Source organism: Gossypium hirsutum, chromosome A11, assembly GCF_007990345.1.
Source record: "Gossypium hirsutum isolate 1008001.06 chromosome A11, Gossypium_hirsutum_v2.1, whole genome shotgun sequence".
Lineage (NCBI taxonomy): Eukaryota > Viridiplantae > Streptophyta > Magnoliopsida > Malvales > Malvaceae > Gossypium > Gossypium hirsutum.
In genome coordinates, this window is record NC_053434.1 from 84844768 (window position 1) to 84854877 (window position 10110).

Genomic DNA, 10110 nt, shown 5'->3' on the forward strand with positions numbered 1-10110 from the left:
TATGAAGTGATGGAGATGAGATATGTTTGTGCAACCTCTGGCTAAAATAGCTATATTGCAAATCGGATTGGCAGATCATGATAAAACATGTTATTTTTAATGAAAATGATTTGAGGAGTTAATAAGGAGAATGTATGTGAATAAGATTGAATGATATGGTTCTGATTCTAATTTTGAATTCTTAGTATGTGGTTGGTATGAGAAGGAATTTGTCTAAGTTGTGTTGAGCTGGCATATAGTATAAACCTAAGTAAAAAGTAAGTTAACATATTGAGTCTATCTGTGTTCTATCTACGCCATTGGGCGTATTACGTGAATGTGTGTAAATCTTTCAGAAAGGTTCAGATGTACTATCAATAATGTTATGTATGATTTCTCTTTGGAACTCACTAAGTCTGAATGAACTTACTTTGTTATCTTTTCCTTTTCAGGCTTGCTGACTGAAAGAAGGATTTGTTAGAAGCACTCCACCAGAGTGCTAATATTGTTGTGAGCTGACTACTTTGTTTCGTATCTTGCATGACTCGTAGGGATGACACATAAGTGTATTTGGAATTGATTTGTACTAGAAACTTTTGTTTGGATAAAACTCTATTTTTCTGAGATTTTTATGAAGTATTAATGCTTGATTTTAAATTAATACATTCTGTTTAATGAAGTTATTATATTTGAACTAATACACTATATGAATTGTACATTATTTTTAAACTGTTGATGTTTTTATTCAAACATTGGTAAAATAACAACTAATATATATTTTTATATTTATAAATTTGTAAGAAACATGTAAATCTTTCGCCAAAATGTTTAAAAGTTAGTTGGATTTTAAATAGTGACACATACTCGGATCCGATTATAGGGTCGGGTTTGGTATGTCACAAGTTTGGTATCAAAGCCAATGTTAAGTCAATTCTTAGAAAACCAAAGGCTGAGTCATGATCGATAATGTGTGATACACCTCTGGTTTAGTCCTTAAATGTGTTAAACTAATCTAAATTTTCTTGTAGCATTCAAAAAGATGTCTGAAAGATCTAAAGAAGTGACTGGAGAAGAAATTAAAAGTCATGTGCTTCTTGTTCCAAAACAAGCACTTAGAGTTGGCTTAGAGGTGGTTGGAAATGCTTTTAGTAATGTTTTCTTAATGAAAATGACAAATGTTTGACTAGTTTATGGGGAATAGTCAAATGCCCCAGCCTCAGCAACTACAACTAGAAGTGGTTTGCCCAGCACAATCTGTACCATTAGTACAATGTTCATGGAATCATCTTAGAGGACATATGTTGAAGCAACTGTTTGTTTATACGATGATCAATTATAAGTGTTTGGAATGATGTTAAACAGGGCCTTATTTGGACTAAGGATTCGGGTCCATTAAAACCCCAATATATTGGTAATGAACCCCTGGATGAAACTTTTTGTATGTGTAGCCTTGTGACATTGAAAGAAAAATGGAATGCAGACTGGAATACAAAATAGTTATCTATGATGCTCCCCAGAGATATTGTTGTCTGAATATATGCTTGTAACACGCCGTTGAGGGGTTTTGGGTTTGATCAAATCTCTTGATGTGGCTGTTGGCAAGGAATTTCTCCATTGCAGAAATGTATAAGCATCTCTTTAACATTAATGGACCAAGGAAGCTTGGGTATGACAGATTAATTTGGAAAGTTGTGGCACCTCAAAGGGTGTGAGTTTTTCTATGGCTGCTTATCTGAAATAAACTTTTGACTAACTAGGAATGTATAATGAGAGGTATGACATCGATTCCCTTTTACGAACAATATGGTTGGTTTATAGAAATGACAGTTCACGTGGTAAGGGACTACAACTTTGCTTCATCTATTTGGAAAGCATTGATTCCCAAGCAAATTTGGAATTTTTTCTTTAGCTCAACACTTGAAAGATGGATTCACTAAAATACCGTGAATAAAGGGGAATTAAAAATTGATGAGGAGAATGGTCAACCTTTTTTTGCAATATTTACCTGATTCTTTTGGAAGAACTGTAATGACTTTATCTTTAATAATGTTAGTGGGAGTAACTAGAATTTGATAGCCTCAGCTATGGCATGGGCAAGATCGTTTGGAAATAATGGAAACATTGAGAAAATGGCATGCAAATCAAGGACAAAAAATAGTTGGCAAAGGCCTGAACTAGGGTGGGTCAAGATTAATATTAATGGCTCGATGTCGATAAGCAAATAAAGGGCGACAGTAAGAGGAGCGTTGAATAGACCAAGAGGAAAGTGGTTGGTGGGTTTTGAAATGGTAATAAGTATGACTAATATTTTCCAAATTGAAGCTCGAGCTATCCTTCAAGGCTTGAACCTATCATGGATGATGGGTTTCAGACAGGTTGAGGTGGAAAGCGACAATGCCCTGTTTATTGATACTATTAGGAATGACTTTGCAGAAAACAATAATACAGTAGAAGTCCAACTGATTCGTGTGTGGTGTAATAGAGACTAGCAAGTTAAACGTTGCGGAAGTTTTTTTTAAACAGTTGCGTATTTGAGTGAATTTCTTTAAAACGTTTACTTCTTCCTGAAAACTCGTTTATCCCTACTACTAGCAGCTGTAAATCAAGCAATAAAAATCCCAAATTAAAAATGTAAATCCACAGAGGCCATTACTACAATAAAATACCCCAAGTAAAACTTTAAAGAAAAATCTAATTAAGTATGGAACAATAAAAAGGGTCGTGTAGCCACCATTGAGTCCTCAGCCGCTCCAATTCGCCTAAGTCTGGGGAGTTTAAAACAGAAGGGTAAGTTTACAAAAACTCAGTGTGTAATCCCATATATACCAGCAGACAGAAAGCAATCACAATCTGGGCCTAAACCCTTTTTCAGTATTAGGTCTAGTTTTAGTTAGGGCATTAGCCCATCTCAGTACAAGAACAGTCATGCATTAGGGCCTTGGCCCATTTCAGTATCAGTAATCAGTACAGTAGATATGCAATAGTAAAAATCCTACCCATCCAGCCTATACACTCCAACTACGTCCAACCTTACACTCCATGTGGGGATATAATCAACCCACCCATCCCCACACTTGAAAAAGTACCAAATGTGGCACTATACAGTAATATGCAGCTCTGCTGCCAGTAAGTTTGGCTCGAAGCCTTTCAGTATGCTTCTTACGGTCAATATAAACCAATCCCTATGCAATGCATGATACAATCGTGTCATATCAAATCACGGTATACAATTGTGTCATGTCAAATCATGCCCAAAATGGCCTTGGCCATGTGGATCACACGGCCTGACCCAAAATTCCTACACGCCCGTGTGGCCCACACGGTCCAATTTGACCCTACCCATGCATCGTACATGGCTTGCCTCGTCAATCACACGCCCGTGTTTGGTCACACAGCTTGCCACATGGGCGGCCATGCGCCCGTGTGGTGTCGACAGCCTCACCTTTTAGCTTTTTGCCGATTCCAATTTTTAGCGTTGTGATTACACACCTGTATCAATTCCAACTCGTAAACACTTCAAGAGAAATTCCGAACCTAAAGATTGATCAACACTCACCTCATTAATCACCTTAATGGTCGAAATAAAACAAACCCAACAACTTACTCAATTTATGAGCGATCGAAACTTACCCCTAACGCCTCAAATCGATTTGCTCACGAAGTAGTTTGAATAAGGTCTCGATCACACATGATTTGCTACTGTCAACAAAACATAATCACTAACAGAAAGACAAGAAATCAAAAAGAAATGGTTTTGCACCAGGTAACGACTACCCCAAATCATCATACTTACCCCTTACTTACCAACGTATGAACAGCGAAGAAGGAACACACTCCTCGACTTGAACGATCGAAAAGGATGTAGAAAGATGAGAAAAGTTCAAGGGACAAAATAGCAGCACAAGGAAAAGGGAGAAAAATAGTAGGGATGAAGAGAAACGTCAGAAAGGAAGAGTAAAAAGAGCCAAAATCGGTAGGGAGTGCAAGGGAGGTGAGTACGGCAAAAAAATTGAAAAAAAAAAGAAGAATTATGTCAAAGGACTGAAATTAGGAGAGTGAGAGGTGAAAAGCGGCAACAAGTAGGGGAGAAGGTAGAAATTCCTTAGAGAAAACCCAAAGGCAGAAGCTGTCAAAAAATTGAGAGAGAGTTAGGGAGGGAAGAATTTGGATGTTTTTAGGGAGGGAAGAATTTGGATGTTTTCAAACTCCTTACTCCTTAATTTTCTCACCAAATCCCTTAATCCACTCCTTAAAACCGTTCACCTCTCCCTCAACCACCTAATTTAAATTCCACTCAAACTCTTCGGTATTTTGGCTAAACTAGGACACCCACACGGCACAAGTAGCAAAATAAAACACTCCCTTGTACATAACAGGACTCGAACTCAAGACCACCAGTACTTTGCCACTCCACTTAACCACCAGACCAGAAGGCCCATTCTGACATACTTTACCAATAATTATTTTTTTAAGCCCACTGGCTAGAGATAGGGGTTTATTCAATTAAAAACAAAAATTTTGCCCAAGCCAAGGCTTGAACCCAAGACTTCTCAAACACTTCCCAGAACACTTAACCGCTAAAGTAGATACACAATTGTGTTACAAACATATGAAAATAATATATAAGGGATTTTTGAGGTGTTACAACTCTACCCCTTAGAATAAAATTTTGGCCTCACAATTTTACCTGATCAGAATAGATGAGAATACTGCTGACCCATCGCATCCTCAGGCTCCCACGTGGCCTCCTTAGAGCTATGATTATGTCAAAGAACCATAACCAGTGGGATGGATTTTCTTCTTAGAACCCTTACATCTAGTTCCAATATCTGGACTGGCTCCTTCTCAAAGGTAGGTTTAGCCTAACCTTGATCTTCACAACCGAAACAATATACATGGGATCAGAGCGGTAGCGCCTCAATATAGAGATGTAGAACACGTCATGAATCCAAGCTAACGCTAGAGGTAACTACAACTAGTAGGCAACTGGTCTCACACATGTCAGTATGCGGTAAGACCCAATAAACCTAGGGCACAACTTGCCCTTATGCCCAAACCTCAGTACTTTCTTCTATGGCGAAACCTTGAGAAAAACGAAGTCCCCCACAAAATACTCAATCTCTCGACACTTCAGATCCGTATAGGACTTCAGTCTGTCTGGTGCTACTTTCTGTCGGTCTCGAATCAATCTAATTTTGTTTTTGGTATCAAAAACTAGTTCAGGGCCCAAAACACGTCGCTCACCCAACTCAGTCCAACATGAAGGTGTACGACACCTACGACCATATAGTGCCTCGTAAGGTGCCATCTGAATGCTAGACTGATAACTGTTGTTATAAGAAAACTCTACTAGCGGCAAATAATCCTCCTAACTGCCTCAGAAATCAATCACGCAACTCCTTAACATGTCCTCCAGTATCTGAGTCACCCTCTCTGACAAACCGTCCATCTGAGGATGGAACGCAGTACTGAAGTCCAATCTTGTACCCAGAGCTTCATGTAACTTCTTCTAGAACTAAGATGTGAAGCGAGGATCCCTATCAGATATTATTGAAATCGGTACCGCATCTAGTCTCACTATCTTAGATACATACAGCTTAGCCAATTTTTGTAGAGAGTAGTCAGTGTGAACAGGTATGAAATGGGCGGACTTGGTCAATTAATCTACGATGACCTAAATAGAATCCTTCTTAGAGGGTGTGAGGGGTAACCCACTAACGAAGTCCATAGTCACTCACTCCCACTTCCAAAATGGAATGTTAATTGGCTGCAACAATCCTGAAGGCAACTAATTCTCAGTCTTAACTTGCTAGCATGTCAGACACTTAACCACAAGTTTAGTAACCTCTCGTTTAAGGCCTGGCCACCAGTATAACTCACGAAGGTCACGGTACATCTTATTTCTTCCAGGATACATAGCATAGGGGCTACTATGCGCCTCTCGCAATATGGACTGCCTCAAATCAGTATCCTTTGGAACACAAATTCTCACACGAAAATAGAGCACCCCTTCACCATTTAGTCCAAAATCCACAGTATCACCACTCTCAACCTTTCGGAATCGAAGACTCAGTGACTCATCCTCCATCTGTTTACCTTTAATCTACTTAATCCACATCGATTTAACCTGAAGTTTGGCCAACAGACTACCATCATCAAATAAACTAAGACGAGCAAACATCACCCTCAGATCAGCCATAGCCATACGGTTCAGTGCATTGACCACCACATTGGTCTTACCAGGATGGTATCCAATTGTACAATCATAATCTTTAAGCTTCTCAATCCATCTACACTACCTAAGATTCAACTCTTTCTGAGTGAGGAGATACTTGAGGCTCTTGTGATCAGTGTAAATGATACACTTCTCACCGTACACGTAATGCCTCTAAATTTTCAATGCGAATACCACCCGGCCAACGCCAGGGCATGCGTCAGATAATTCACCTCATGAGTTTTAAGCTGACGAGACACATACGATACTACCTTACCCTATTGCATCAACACAAATCCTAAACCAACATGTGATGCATCGCTGTAGACAGTTAACTCTTTCCTAGACTCTGGCTGTATCAAGATAGGAGCCTCGGTTAGTAGGGTCTTAAGCTTCTCAAAGCTCTCTTGCTGTGTATCATTCTAGTTAAACGACACACCCTTGTGTAGCAGCTTAATCAAAGGTGATGCAATCAGTGAAAACCCCTCAACAAATTGTCGATAATACCCTGCCAGTCCCAGAAAACTGCAGATCTCGGATACAGTCTTAGGCTACTTCCAATCCAAGACAGCCTCAATCTTTCGAGGATCGACTCGAATCCCCTCAGCAGAAACCACATGTCCCAAAAATGTTATTTCACGTAACCAGAACTCATATTTACTGAACTTGGCATATAGTTGTTTCTCTCACAGAATCTGTAGAACCACTCTGAGGTGTTCATCATGTTCATCCTCAGTTTTCGAATACACCAGTGTATCATTAATGAATACTATCAAGAACCGATCCAAATAGGGCTGGAACACTCGATTCATCAGATCTATGAAAGCTGCTAGTGCATTCGTCAGTCCAAATAGCATTACTAGGAACTCGTAGTGTCCATAACGAGTCCTAAACGCCGTCTTATACACATTAGAATCATTAACTCTCAACTGGTGATACCCTAATCAGAGATCAATCTTAAAGAAAATTAAAGCTCCTCGAAACTGGTCGAACAGATCATCTATCATCGGTAAGGGGTACTTATTCTTTATGGTCAGCTTATTCAGTTATTGATAGTTGATACACATACGCATGGATCCATCCTTCTTTTTCACAAACATAACTGGTACTCCCCACGGAGGCACACTAGGGCGGATGAACCCATGATCCAGTAGCTCTTGAATCTGAGCCTTAAGCTCTACAAGCTCTTTCGGTGCCATTCTATAGGGAGTGATATATATCGGAGCTGTATCAGGATGGAGCTCAATCCCAAACTCTACTTCACGATTCGGAGGTTACCCAGGTAGCTCTTCAAGAAAAACATTCAGAAATTCTTTAACCGTCTTGATATCCTTAACCAAAGAATCCCTAGAATCTGAGACACTAATGTAGGCCAGATATGCCTCAAATCCCTTACAAACCAACTTCTCGGCCCTCAATGTAGAAATCACATTCGACTAGTTCTGATGCTCCTCAATTATGACTGCCTCATTGTCCTCCGCAGTTCTCAGTACAACCCTTTTCGTGGCACAATCTAGGCTCACTTGGTGTTTAACCAACCAGTACATTCCCAATATCTGGTCAAATTCTCCAAAAGGCAATCCCATCAGATCAGCCAGGAAGATAGCCCCTTGAACCTCCAAAGGGATGTCTCTAAACAATTTATTCACCCTTACCAATTGTCCCAGCGAACTCAGTACAATGACCTCATCATAGTGCTCTCAACCAGTATACCCAAGCTTTCAGACACAATACAAGCTATATAAAAGTGAGTGGATCCTCTATCTTTTAGTTCAGTATAAGGTACATTATAAATAAAGAATGTACCTGTGATGATGTCTGAAGCATCTCCATCCTCTTGGCGACTTGCAGCATAAACTAGAGCCGGCTGCCTTGCCTCAGTATGACCAGTACCTCTACTCGGTGTTCTCTAACCACAACCTCTCAGTGGCTGCTGAACTACTCTCAGTGATGGTGCAATACCCATGCCAGAAGCTTGCATCTGATCAGACCTCCCCGGATAATCCCTAATACGATACTCCAAAGAATTTCACCTCAAGCATGCTCTAGTCTTTTTCCAACACTCGCCCAGATAGCGGCTACCACAATCAGTACACAGCGACTGTCTAGTAGCAGCAATAGAGGCCCCAACTTTGATTGGCCCATCAACCCTGGCCTTTTTCTTAGGCCTTTGAACGGAACTCGAGGGCTCCAAACCCCTTTTTCTCCTACCCCTCTCTCGATTCGGCACTCAGTGTGCTTTACTTCCTCGACGATCTTTGCCTTATCAACCAAAGTAGCAAAGCCTCACTCTCTATATGGAGCTATCAGAACCCTCAAATTATCCCTGAGGCCATCCTCGAAGCGAACACATCGCTCATACTTAGTGACCACCATACCTCGTGCATAGTGGCTCAGTCGCAGAAATTCGGCCTCATACTCGACTATTGATTTATCCCCCTGAGTCAAATTCAAGAACTCTCTTCTACGGGTATCCACATAACTGGAAACCACATTCTTCCCCTGGAAAGTGGTCTTAAAGAGCTCCCCAGTCAGTCGATCGGGTTGAGTGCCCTCCTTAACTGTAAGCCACTACTGGGAAGCCTCATCTCTTAGCAATGATACTGCACCCTTTAGTTTCTTCTCGGGGGTGCAGTCCAAATCGTCCATAATCCTTTCTGTGGCCTCAACCCAGTACTCAGCTACGTTAGGGGCAACTTCAGCAATACCTTTAAAAATCTCGGCTCTTTTAGACCAGAGTTGTTTCGTAATCGACCCTCAGACTCCAGCTCCAGTATTGGGCCCAACGACCCTCTCTAAAATCCTCAACATGGCTTGGGATAGTGCATCATCCCCAGCTACTTGATCATGAGACCCACACCCAGACCCAGTCACCGACGAGATAGGCGTCTCACTAGTATCCAGATTAGGCAGGTTACCAGAAGATGAGGACCCAGTTCGGGCCTCCACACGGCCTCTACCACGTCCTCTTGTACCCTGTCCACGAGTACCTCTGGTGCTCATTATCTAATTGCATTTTATCTGTATTAACAATTTTATGCATCTGTTTACAGTTCTAGTGTTTATTAACAGATATTTTATGAAAACAATATCAGAAGTGTATAGCTTGTTTCGTACATTGCAGGTGTCTATCAGTGTCTATATGTTTTACTACAGTATCAGTATACACTCACTTGAGTTTGTTCAGTACAGTCTATCTATAGTAGTCCCAGTATATACTATCTGTAGCCGGTCACTCAAATTTGCTACTCAAGCTGTTGCCAATTACCTTTTAGAGTTACTGTTATTTCAGTCTTCAACTGAGGCCTGCGCGTTATGGGTAATCATTATGCAAAGAAATTTATATAATCCTTACGTGGTATGTTTTTCTCCTTTGTTGATTGATTTTTGGTAAAATTATGTTATGAAAATATTATTACTTTAATGTTTCTTTTAAACTAAGATTCTTTTATAAAATTATAGTATGTATTATATTTGGATGATTAATTTTTTTATGATTAAATTATTGTTATTAAATATGCTTGAAATTATCGTATTATATCTTTTAAATTTAATTTATAAATATTTGATTAGAGCATCATAATATTTTATAACATATATGTGGTATTGAAATTTGGTACAATGTGTATCGGATAATTTTCAAGCATTGTACACGAAAATTTTGATTTTGTTTATTAAATAATTTTTTTACTATTAGATTATAAATGTTATTACGAAAAACAAAGTTGTTTTACTACTTGTAATAATACTTGTGATAATAGCCAGGGTGATAATAATGATGTTAAAGAATCTCAAGTATATTTTACTATGACAACATGAATAGATAGATTTTCATGTGAAATCCAAGCATGTTTTGCGATGATGATTATGAAATAAAGAATCAATGAAGACGTTTAGAAGTCTGTCTTACCAGATTT